Here is a 14,119-nt window from a genome sequence, read left to right on the forward strand (position 1 = left end):
TACCCATCACAAACTCTTCTCCCTCGCATTACATTATTTGACATTTGCCTCTCGTTTTCCTCTCCCCCAATTCACCCTTGCCGTTTTTTTCACCCTCTCTTTCCCGTTCGCCTCTTTTTCGCTTGCCTCTTGTGTGCTTGTGTGTTGGATTGTTTGTCACGATAGCTCAAGATAACACTAAATTGTGTGATTTCTCCAATACCAACAATAATGATTTTCTTAGCACTCCGATTGCTCCTCTTACCGATGTTGAATCTTGTGAAATTAATGATGCTTTGTTGAATCTTGTCATGAAAGATCAATTCTATGGACTTCCTAGTGAAGATGCCGCTACTCATCTAAACAACTTTGTTGATTTGTGTTATATGCAAAAGAAGAAAGATGTGGATAATGATATTGTTAAATTGAAGCTATTTCAGTTTTCGCTTAGAGATCGTGCTAAAACTTGGTTTTCGTCTTTGCCTAAAAATAGTACTGATTCATGGAATAAGTGCATAGATGCTTTTATCTCTAAGTATTTTCCTCCCGCTAAGATCATCTCTCTTAGAAACGATATTATGAATTTTAAGCAACTTGATCATGAACTTGTTGCACAATCTTGGGAGAGGATGAAATTAATGATTCGCAATTGCCCTACTCATGGATTAAATTTATGGATGATTATACAAAAGTTTTATGCCAGATTGAATTCTGCTTCTAGAAATCTTTTAGATTCGGTCGCGGGAGGCACTTTTATGGAAATCACTTTTGGATAAGCTACTAAACTCCTAGATAATATTATGGTTAATTATTCTCAATGGCACACCTAAAGATCTACTAGTAAAACGGTTCATGCGATAGAAGAAATTAATGTTTTGAGTGGAAACATGGATGAACTTGTGAAATTGTTTGCTAATAAGAGTGCCCCTATTGATCCTAATGGTATGCCTTTGTCTACTTTGATTGAGAATAATAATGAATCTATGGATGTGAATTTTGTTGGTAGGAATAATTTTGGTAACAACGCGTATAGAGGAAACTTTCCTAGTAATTCCTCTAATAATTATGGTAATTCTACAACAAATCTTATGAAAATTTTAATAATATGCCCTCTGATTTTGAGGTTAGTGTTAAAGAGTTTATGATTTCTCAAAAGAATTTCAATGCTTTGCTTGAAGAAAAATTGCCTAAGATTGATGAATTGGCTAGGAACGTGGATAGAATTTCTCTTGATGTTGATTCTTTGAAACTTAGATCTCTCCCACCTAAGCATGATATCAATGAGTCTCTCAAAGCCATGATAATTTCCATTGATGAGTGCAAAGAAAGAACCGCTAGGATGCGTGCTAAGAAAGATTGCTTTGTAAAAGCGTGTTCCTCTAGTTTTCATGATAATAATGATGAAGATCTAAAAGTGATTGATGTGTCTCCTATTAAATCTTTGTTTTGCAATATGAATCTTGATAATGATTGGACTAGAGATGAGTCAACTTTAGTTAAAAGGCGTCCCAATGATTCTGAGTTTTTAGATCTTGATGCAAAAATAGGTAAAAGTGGGATTGAAGGGGCCAAAACTTTACATAGCAATGAACCCACTATTTTGGATTTCAAGGAATTTAATTATGATAATTGTTCTTTAATATATTGTATTTCCTTGTTGCAATCCATGTTAAATTCTCCTCATGCTTATAGTCAAAATAAAGCTTTTACTAAATATATCATTGATGCTTTAATGCAATCTTATGAAGAAAAAAGTGAATTAGAAGTTTCTATCCCTAGAAAACTTTATGATGAGTGGGAACCTACTACTAAAATTAAAATTAAAGATATTGAATGCTATGCTTTGTGTGATTTTGGTGCTAGTGTTTCCATGATTCCAAAAAATTTGTGTGATGTGTTAGGTTTCCGTGAATTTGATGATTGCTCTTTAAACTTGCACCTTGCGGATTCCACCATTAAGAAACCTATGGGAAGGATTAATGATGTTCTTATTGTTGCAAATAGGAATTATGTGCCCTTATATTTTATTGTTCTTGATATAGATTGCAATCTTTCATGTCCTATTATTCTTGGTATACCTTTCCTTAGAACGATTGGTGCAATTATTGATATGAAAGAAGGAAATATTAGATTCCAATTTCCATTAAGGAAAGGCATGTAACACTTTCCTAGGAAGAAAATCAAATTACCTTATGAATCTATTATTAGAGCCACTTATGAATTGAATACCAAAGATGGCAATACTTAGATCTATTCTCGTTGTTATGCCTAGAAAGGGGCGTTAAACGGTAGCGCTTGTTGGGAGGCAACCCAATTTTAGTTTTGTTCTTTACTTTTTGCTCCTGTTTAGTATTAAATAATTCATCTAGCCTCTGGTTAGATGTGGTTTAATGTTTTAGTTAGTGTCTGTGCCAAGTAGAACCTATAGGATCATCTTGGGTGATAGTTAATTTGATCTTGCTGACAAACAGAAACTTTTGCACGCACGAGAATAATTTCGTAAATCACATAAACATGTTTTTTAGTTGATTATTTTTGAAGAAGATTAATATATAAATTTCATAGGACTTCCTATTTTGGTAGGATTTTTAGAGTTCCAGAAGTATTCGAAAGTTACAGATTGCTACAGACTGTTCTGTTTTTGACAGATTCTGTTTTTCGTGTGTTATTTGCTTATTTTGATGAAACTATGGCTAGTATCGGGGGTATGAACCATAGAGAAGTTGGAATACATTAGGTTTAACACCAATATAAATAAAGAATGAGTTCATTACAGTACCTTAAAGTGGTGGTTTGCTTTCTTGCACTAACGAAGCTCATGAGATTTTCTGTTGAGTTTTGTGTTGTGAAGTTTTCAAGTTTTGGGTAAAGATTTGATGGATTACGGAATAAGGAGTGGCAAGAGCCTAAGCTTGGGGATGCACAAGGCACCCCAAGGTGAAATTCAAGGACAACCAAAAGCCTAAGCTTGGGGATGCCCCGGAAGGCATCCCCTCTTTCGTCTTCGTCTATCAGTAACTTTACTTGAAGCTATATTTTTATTCACCACATGATATGTGTTTTGCTTGGAGTGTCTTGTATGATTTGAGTCTTTGCTTTTTATTTTACCACAATCATCCTTTCTGTACACACCTTTTGGGAGACACACACATGAATCGGAATTTATTAGAATGCTCTATGGGCTTCACTTATATCTTTTGTGCTAGACAATTTTGCTCTAGTGCTTCACTTATATATTTTTAGAGCACTGCGGTGGTTTTATTTTGTAGAAATTATTGATCTCTCATGCTTCACTTATATTATTTTGAGAGTCTTTTATAATAGCATGGTATTTTCTTTGGCTATAAAATTAGTCCTAATATGATGGACATCCAAGTTGGGTATAATAAAAACTATCATATAGAGTGCATTGGATACTATGATCAATTTGATATTTGATAATTGTTTTGAGATATAAAGGTGGTAATGTTAAGAGTCATGCTAGTTGGGTAATTATGAAATTGAGAAATACTTGTGTTAAAGTTAGCAAGTCCCGTAGCATGCACATATGGTAAACGTTGTGTGACAAATTTGTTGCATGGGGTGTTCTTTTGATTGCCTTCCTTATGTGTGGAGGTCGGGATCGCGCGATGGTTAACTCCTACCAACCCTTCCCCTAGGAGCATGCGTAGTAGTACTTTGCTTCGAGGGCTAACAAACTTTTGCAATAAGTATATGAGTTCTTTATGACTAATGTGAGTCCATGGATCATACGCACTCTCACCCTTCCACCATTGCTAGCCTCTCTTGTGCCGCGCAACTTTCGCCGGTATCATACACCCACCATATACCTTCCTCAAAACAGCCACCATACCTACCTATTATGGCATTTCTATAGTCATTCCGAGATATATTGCCATGCAACTTTCCACCGTTCCATTTATTATGACACGCTCCATCATTGTCATATTGCTTTTCCATGATCATGTAGTTGACATCTAATTTGTGGAAAAGCCACCTTTATAATTCTTTCATACATGTCGCTCTTGATTCATTGCATATCCCGGTACACCACCGGAGGCATTCACATAGAGTCATATTTTGTTCTAAGTATTGAGTTGTAATTCTTGAGTTGTAAATAAATAAAAGTGTGATGATCTTCATTATTAGAGCATTGTCCCAAGTGAGGAAAGGATGATGGAGACTATGATTCCCCCACAAGTCGGGATGAGACTTCGGACTTTATGAAAAATAAAAGAGGCCAAAGAAGCCCAAATAAAAAAAGAGGCCAAAGAAGCCCACATAAAAAAAGAGGCCAAAGAAGCCCACCAAAAGAAAAAAAAAGAAAAAAAAGAAAAAAATGAGAGAAAGAGAGAGAAGGGACAATGTTACTATCCTTTTTCCACACTTGTGCTTCAAAGTAGCACCATGATCTTCATGATAAAGAGTCTTCTATGTTGTCACTTTCGTATACTAGTGGGAATTTTTTTCATTATAGAACTTGGCTTGTATATTCCAATGGTGGGCTTCCTCAAAATGCCCTAGGTCTTCGTGAGCAAGCGAGTTGGATGCACACCCACTTAGTTTCTTTTGTTGAGCTTTCATACATTTATAGCTCTAGTGCATCCGTTGCATGGCAATCCCTACTCACCCTCATTGATATCTATTAATGGGAATCCGTTGATACGCCTAGTCAATGTGAGACTTTCTCCTTTTTGTCTTCTCCACACAATCCCTATCATCATATTCTATTCCACCGATAGTGCTATATCCATGGCTTACGCTCATGTATTGCGTGAGACTTGAAAAAGCTGAAGCGCGTTAAAAAGTATGAACCAATTGCTTGGCTGAAACCGGGGTTGTGCATGATGGGAGCATTTTGTGTGACGAAATTGAAGCATAGCCTAACTATATGATTTTGTAGGGATAAGCTTTCTTTGGCTATGTTATTTTGATAAGACATGATTACTTTGTTAGTATGCTTGAAGTATTACTATTTTTATGTCAATATTAAACTTTTATCTTGAATCATTTGGATCTGGACATTCATGCCATAATAAAGAAAATTACATTGAGAAATATGCTAGGTAGCATTCCACATCAAAAATTCTGTTTTTACCATTTACCTACTCGAGGACAAGCAGGAATTAAGCTTGGGGATGCTTACGTCCCGAACGTATCTATAATTTTTGATTGTTCCATGCTATTATATTACCCATTTTGGATGTTTATGGGCTTTACTAAGCACTTTTATATTATTTTGGGACTAACCTACTAACCGGAGGCCCAACCCAAATTGTTGTTTTTTGCCTATTTCAGTGTTCCGTAGAAAAGGAATATCAAACGGAGTCCAAATGGAATGAAACCTTCAGGAGAGTTATTTTTGGAACAAACACAATCCACGAGACTTGGAGTGGATGTCAAGAAGCAATCGAGGCGGCCACGAAGTAGGGAGGCACGCCCTAGGGGGGTGGGCGCGCCCCCCACCCTCATGGGCCCCTCGTGGCTCCCCTGACCGACTTCTTTTGCCTATATATATTCACATACCCTGAAAACATCCAAGAGCACCACGAAACCCTATTTCTTGGGGCCTTTTCCGGCGCTCCGCCGGAGGGGGAATCGATCATGGAGGGCTTCTACATCAACACCATAGCCTCTCCGATGAAGTGTGAGTAGTTTACCACAGACCTTTAGGTCCATAGTTATTAGCTAGATGGCTTTTTCTCTCTCTTTGATTCTCAATACAAAGTTCTCCTCGATCTTCTTGGAGATCTATTCGATGTAACTCTTTTTGCGGTGTGTTTGTCGATATCTGATGAATTGTGGGTTTATGAACAAGTTTATCTATGAGAAATATTTGAATCTCCTCTGAATTCTTTTATGTATGATTCGTTATCTTTGCAAGTCTCTTCGAATTATCAGTTCGGTTTGGCCTACTAGATTGATCTTTGTTGCAATGGGAGAAGTGCTTAGCTTTGGGATCTTGTGGTGTCCTTTCCCAATGACAGTAGGGGCAGCAAGGCACGTATTGTATTGTTGCCATCGAGGATAAAAAGATGGGGTTTATATCATATTGCTTGAGTTTATCCCTCTACATCATGTCATCTTGCCTAATGCGTTACTCTGTTCTTATGAACTTAATACTCTAGATGCATACTGGATAGCGGTCGATGTGTGGAGTAATAGTAGTAGATGGAGAATCGTTTCGATCTACTTGTCACGGACGTGATGCCTATATACATGATCATGCCTAGATATTCTCATAACTATTCACTTTCCATCAATTGGTCGACAGTAATTTGTTCACCCACCGTAATACTTATGCTATCTTGAGATAACCCACTAGTGAAACCTATGGCCCCCAGGTCCATTTTCCATCATATAAGTTTTCGCTCTATTTTATTTTGCAATCTTTACTTTCCAATCTATATCCTAAAAATACCAAAAATATTTATCTTATTATTATCTCTATCAGATCTCACTTTCACAAGTGGCCGTGAAGGGATTGACAACCCCTTTATCGCGTTGGTTGCGAGGTTCTTGTTTGTTTGTGTAGGTACGAGGGACTTGCTTGTATCCTCCTATTGGATTGATACCTTGGTTCTCAAAAACTGAGGGAAATGCTTACGCTACTTTGCTGCATCACCCTTTTCTATTCAAGGGAAAACCAACGCAGTGCTCAAGAGGTAGCAGAGGGGTTGCACGACAGAGGCATCATCGGAGGTGGTGAATGAGGAATCACCTTGTGTAACCCACAACCAACAAGCTATGCTACAGAGGTATTATCAGGAGTGAGGTAGGAGGTATCACCCTTGGCACTTGATAGTAGCTCTACAGAGTCGTATAACTAAGGTGGGTGCGGTTATGTGTCGGTCTCTGCACATCGATCACATTGATCGAGTCATCGGTAACAAAGCGGGGAAACAATGACAAGGGTGAGGGGTCATGGATGGATCACTAGCAAACCTATACTAAGCATATAGGATAACAGGTAAGGTAACACCAGTAGGTTACAAAAGCAGGCTATGCATCAGAATAGGAGCTGTCGAACCACAGTAGCAAAATCTAATGCAAGCATGAGAAAGAAAGAATGGGTGATATATAAATGATCAAGGGGGGTTTGCTTGCCTGGTTGCTTTGCCAAGGAGGGGTCGCCATTGATGTAGTCAGTCATAGGGTATTGGTAGTGGTCTCAGGGTATACCGGAGAAGGAGGGGGAAGAAACAATAAATAACAGGCATACAATGCAACAGAAAGCATGACATGACAAGATGCTATGCTCGAGGTGCCTAACGCAGTGCTAAGTATTTTAGGTGGAGCGGGAAAATATCCGGGAATATTTTCCCGACTCCATGCAATTATTCGACAAACGAACCGGAGGGGACGGTTCCATGTTTGCAGTGTTGGAGGGGCGTGACAGGTATGTGGATGGCATATTTGGATTTGTCTTATTTTTTTGATCATTTTACATATATAAATTATTTTCATCCGTGTTACGGATTATTTTATATAATTTTTCAAAGTTTTAAATAATTTCTGAAATATTATTAATTCTAAATAAATAGGAATTTGCTAAATGCACACAGGGTGTGTACACAACAGAGTGCACCTGAAGCTCACATGTGGGGCCAGTCAATTGCCCAGTCAGTAGTTGACTGGTCAGCTTTGACTAGTCAAAGGGTCTAGTGGGGCCCTCCTGTTATTGTCACAGATTAGATTGGACTTATTTTAACTATTTAGTTAAACGAAAGGGCCCAAACATCATACATAGCAGGTAAATTGATTTAGTTAAATTCTTTAGTTAGTAGGGTGGTCCCCAGGTGTCAGCGAGTGTTAATAGTGGGTTAGCCGCTAATGACGACCACGTCAGTGCTACTTCTTGAGCTTGTGTTGGTTTTTCCCTTGAGGAGGAAAGGGTGATGCAACAAAGTAGAGATAAGTATTTCCCTTAGTTAGAGAACCAAGGTATCAATCTAGTAGGAGGTACAAGCCAGTCCCCAATCTATGCACCTACACAAATGATCAAACACTTGCACCCAACGGGATAAAGGGGTAGTCAATCCCTTCACGGTCAATTGCAAAGGTGAGATCTAATAGAGATAGGTAAAACTAAAATGTAACTAAATATTTTTGGGTATTTTGGTTTATACATCTGAAAATAAAAGATTGCAAAATAGTAGATCGGAAAGCAAATATGATGGAAAATAGACCCGGGGGCCATAGGTTTCACTAGAGGCTTCTCTCATGATGGCAAATAATATGGAGGGTGAACAAATTACTGTCGAGCAATTGATAGAAAAGCACAAAGTTATGACGATATCCAAGGCAATGATTATGCATATAGGCATCACATCTGTGTTAAGTAGACTGACTCCTGCCTGAATCTACTACTATTAATCCACACATCAACCGCTATCCAGCATGCATCTAGAGTATTAAGTTCATAAAGAATGGAGTAACGCCTTAAATAAGATGACATGATGTAGAGGGATAAACTCAAGCAATATGATGAAAATCCCATCTTTTTATCCTCGATGGCAACAATACAATACGTGCCTCGCTACCCCTACTTTGTCACTAGGTGAGGACACCGCAAGATTGAACCCAAAACTAAGCACCTCTCCCATTGCAAGAAATACCAATCTAGTTGGCCAAACCAAACCGATAATTCGAAGAGAAATACAAAGATATGAAATCATGCATATAAGAATTCAGAGAAGATTCAAATAATATTCATAGATAATCTGATCATAAATCCACAATTCATCGGATCTCGACAAACACACCGCAAAAGAAGATTACATCGGATAGATCTCCAAGAACATCGAGGAGAACATGGTATTGAGAATCAAAGAGAGAGAATAAGCCATCTAGCTACTAGCTATGGACCTGTATGTGGGTAGGTCTAAGGTAAACTACTCACACTTCATCGGAAGGGCAATAGGGTTGATGTAGAAGCCCTCCGTGATCGAGTACCCCTCCGGCAGAGTACCGAAAAAGGCCTCCAGATGGGATCTCATGAGGTCAGAGACCTGCGGCAGTGGAAAAGTATTTTCGTGGCTTCTTATGAGGGTTTGGTAATATATGTGAATTTACAGGTGAAGGAAGGAGGTCAGGAGGTCTTCGAGGGGGCCACATGCCCTAGGGGCGCGCCCCTAGCTTGCCGTCTCCTCAAAGGTCTTCTCACTTGGACTCCAAGTCTCGCAGGTGTCTTCTGGTCCAAGAAAAACCATCGCGAATGTTCTATTCCGTTTGGACTCCGTTTGATATTCTTTTTCCGTGAAACTCAGAAACAAAAAGAAAAAATAGAAACTGACACTGGGCTCTAGGTTAATAAGTTAGTGTAGGGTCGAAAGTATGTCTAGAGGGGGAGTGATTAGACTACTTAACCAAATAAAAACCTAACCTTTTCCCAATTTTAATTCTTGGCAGATTTTAGCAACTTAGCACAAGTCAAGCAATCACAATACAATTCAAGCAAGCATGCAAAGAGTATATGACCAGCGGAAAGTAAAGCATGCAACTAGCAAGAAAGTAAATGGGAGGAGTTTGGAGGGAGCAAACGCAATGTTGACACGGAGATTTTTGGCGTGGTTTCGATAGGTGGTGCTATCGTACATCCACGTTGATGGAGACTTCAACCCACGAAGGGTAACGGTTGCGCGAGTCCATGGGGGGCTCCACCAACGAAGGGTCCACGAAGAAGCAACCTTGTCTATCCCACCATGGCCATCGCCCACGAAGGACTTGCCTCACTTGGGTAGATCTTCATGAAGTAGGCGATCTCCTTGCCCTTACAAACTCCTTGGTTCAACTCCACAATCTTGACGGAGGCTCCCAAGTGACACCTAACCAATCTAGGAGACACCACTCTCCAAAAGGTAATATATGGTGTGTTGATGATGAACTTCTTAATCTTGTGCTTCAAATGATAGTCTCCCCAACACTCAACTCTCTCACACAGATTTGGCTATGGTGGAAACATGATTTGAGTGGAAAGCAACTTGGGGAAGGCTAGAGATCGAGATTCTTGTGGTTGGAATGGAATGTCTTGGTCTCAACACATGAGTAGGTGGTTCTCTCTCGGAAAATGAATGGTGGAAGTGTAGGCACGTTCTGATAGCTCTATCCCCGAATGAAGAGTGGGTGGAGGGGTATTTGTAGCCTCCACACAAATCTAACTGTTACACACAGATTCCCAAACTCGGTGAGACCGAAGGGTGAAACTCGGTTAGACCGATTTAGGTCACAATATGAACGTTAGGCTTTTTGGTGGGACCGATATGATCAACTCGGTGGGACCGATGAGCTAGGTTTAGGGCATAACGTAATCTCGGTGAGACCAATCACATGAACTCGTTTGGACCGATTTCAGTAATAGGAACATAGAGAGTTGGTCAGGCAAACAAGGTGGGACCGATTCACTCATTTCGGTGGGACCGAAATGTTACGAAAAGGAAACAAGGAGTTTGCATTGCGAACTAAGTGGGACCAATTCGCTCATTTCGATGGGACCAAAATGTTACGAAAAGGAAACAGGGAGTTTGGAATCCCATCTCGGTGAGACCGAGATCCCCTATTGGTGAAACCGAAGTGACTAGGGTTTGTGGCAGTGGCTATGTCAAATGAACTCGGTGGCGCCGCATAGATCAAATCGGTGGGGGCAAGTTTGACTTCTAGGTTTAGGACATATGTGGAAATGAGAAAGTGGTTGAAGGTTTTGGAGCATATCACTAAGCATTTTGAGCAAGTAAGTCATTAAGCAACACCTCATCCCCTTTTAATAGTATGGACTCAATGTGATCTTGGATCACTAAAATGAAAATGCAGAGTCTTTTGCTTGTTGCCAATATGTGTCCTTAGCATTTTGAGGGGTCCACAACTTTAGTCCATGCCATGCCAATCATTCAACTTTCTGAAATGATCATCTTGAAAGAGCATTAGTTCAATGAGCTATATGTTGTTAAGAATTACCAAAACCACCCAGGGATTAGTTGCACTTTCAGTTAGTCCTAAAAATAATATAAAATAGCATATTAATGCATATAAAACATCCAAAACAGTTAATATAATAGCATGGAACAATCAAAATTATAGATACCTTGGAGACGTATCAAGCATCCCCCAGCTTAATTCCTGCTCGTCCTCGAGTAGGTAAATGATAAAAATAGAATTTTTGATGTGGAATGCTACCTAACATATTTATCCATGTAATTTTGTTTATTGTGGCATGAATATTCAGATCCATAAGATTCAAAAGAAAAGTTTAATATTGACATAAAAACAATAATACTTCAAGCATACTAATAAAGCAATCATGTCTTCTCAAAATAACATGGCCAAAGAAAGTTATCCCTACAAAATCATATAGTCTAGATATGCTCCATCTTCATCACACAAAGTATTAAATCATGCACATCCCTTTTTTAGCCAAGCAATTGTTTTATACTTTAATATTCTCAAACTTTTTCAACTTTCACTCAATACATGAGCGTGAGCCATGGATATAGCACTATGGGTGGAATAGAATATGGTGATTGTGGAGAAGACAAAAAGAAGGCGATAGTTTCATATCAGCAGGCGTATCAACGGGCTATGGATATGCCCATCAATAGATATCATTGCGAGTGAGTAGGGATTGCCATGCAATGGATGCACTAGAGCTATAAGTGTATAAAAGCTCAAAATAAACTAAATGGGTGTGCATCCAACTCGCTTGCTCACAAAGACCTAGGGAAATTTGAGGAAGCCCATCATTGGAATAGACAAGCCAAGTTCTATAATGAAAAATCTCCACTAGTATATGAAAGTGACAATATAGGAGACTCTCTATCATGAAGATTATGGTGCTACTTTGAAGCACAAGTGTGGAAAAAGGATAGTAGCATTGCCCCTTCTCTCTTTTCTCTCATTTTTCCTTTTTTCTTTTTGTTGGGCTTATTTGGCCTCTTTTGTTTTTCATAAAGTCCGGAGACTCATCCCAACTTATGAGGGAATCATAGCTTCCACATCCTTTCCTCACATGGGACAATGCTCTAATTAGTATGATCGTCACACTTTTATTTACTTACAACTCAAAACTTAGAACAAAATAGAACGGTGGAAGTTGCATGGAAATATATCTCGGAATGTCTATGGAAATGCCATAATAGGTAGGTATGGTGGTTGTTTTGAGGAAGGTATATGGTGGGTGTAATGCACCGGCGAAAAATGTGCGGTACTAGAGAGGCTAGCAAAGATGGAAGGGTGAGAGTGCGTATAATCCATGGACTCAATATATAATCATAAAGAACTCACATACTTATTGCAAAAGTGTATTAGCTATCAAAACAAAGTACTACACGCATGCTCCTAGGGGAAGGGTTGGTAGGAGTTAACCATCGCGCGATCCCAACCTCCACACAAAGGAAGACAGTCAATAAACAAATCATGCTCCGACTTCATCACATAACGGTTCACCATACGTGCATGCTATGGCAATCACAAACTTTAATACAAGTATTTCAACCAATCCACAATTACTCACTAGCATGAATCTAATATCACCATCTTTATATCTCAAAATAATCATAAGGAATCAAACTTCTCATATTATTCAATGCACTTTATATGAAAGTTTTTATTATATCCCCTTTGGATGCCTATCATATTAGGACTAAAATCATAGCCAAAGCAAATTACCATGTTGTTTAGAGACTCTCATAATAATATAAGTGAAGCAAGAGATTTAAATAATTTCTATAAAATAAAGCCACCGTCGTGCTCTAAAAAGATATAAGTGAAGCACTAGAGCAAAATTGCCTAGCTCAAAAGATATAAGTGAAGCACATAGAGTATTCTAACAAATCACGATTCATGTGTGTCCCTCTCAAAAGGTGTGTACAGCAAGGATGATTGTGGCAAACTAAAAATAAAAGACTCATATCATACAATACGCTCCAAGCAAAACACATATCATGTGGTGAATAAAAATATAGCCTCAAGTAAATTTACCGATAGACGAAGACGAAAGAGGGGATGCCATCCGGGACATCCCCAAGCTTAGGCTCTTGTTTGTCCTTCAATATTACCTTGGGGTGCCTTGGGCATCCCCAAGCTTAGGCTCTTGCCACTCCTTATTCCATAGTCCATCAAATCTTTACCCAAAACTTGAAAACTTCACCACACAAAACTCAACAGAAAACTCATGAGATCCGTTAGTATAAGAAAATAAATCACCACTTCTGGTACTGTTGTGAACTCATTCTTTATTTATATTGGTGTAATATCTACTATGTTCCAACTTCTCCATGGTTCAAACCCCCCGATACTACTCATAGATTCATCAAAATAAGCAAACAACATAAGAAAAACAAAACCTGTCAAAAATAGAATAGTCTGTAGTAATCAGGAAACTTCGTATACTTCTGTAACTCCAAAAATTCTGATAAATTAGTACAACCTGGGAACTTTGTATATGAAACTTTCGTAAAAAATTCATATCAAAAGCATGCTTATGTGAATTATGAAAATTATTTTACTGCGCACAAAATTTTCTGTTTTTCAGGAAGATCAAATCAACTATCACCGTAAGCCATCCCAAAGGTCTTACTTGGCACAAATACTAATTAAAACACCAAAACACATCTAACCAAAGGCAAGATTAAAATTTTATTCAAAAAAACAGGAAATAGAAATATTGGGTTGTCTCCAAAGAAGCACTTTTATTTGAAGCCTTTTAGCTAGGCATTGAGATTTCAATGATGCTCACATGAAAGACAAGAATTGAAGCACAAAGAGAGCATCATAAAATATGTGACAAACACATTTAAGTCTAACATACTTCCTATACATAGGCATTCTATTAGCAAACAAATTATCAAGGCAAGCAAAAACTAGCATATGCAAGGAAGAAGAATAAAATATAGACAATCTCAACATGAAGAGAGGTAATTTAGTAACATGAAAATTGCTACAACCATATTTTCCTATCTCATAATAATTGCATGTGGGAGCATATTAAAATTCAACAATATAGCTATCACACAACATATTCTCTACACGATCCTCATGCATGCAAAGTTGACACTCTTTCAATATAGTGGGATTAACATAAAATAAAGTCATTACGTCTCCAAACCCCCTTTTATCAAAAATTTCATAAGATTGAGTACACTCCAAA

Source organism: Triticum aestivum, chromosome 4B (assembly GCF_018294505.1).
Source record: "Triticum aestivum cultivar Chinese Spring chromosome 4B, IWGSC CS RefSeq v2.1, whole genome shotgun sequence".
Lineage (NCBI taxonomy): Eukaryota > Viridiplantae > Streptophyta > Magnoliopsida > Poales > Poaceae > Triticum > Triticum aestivum.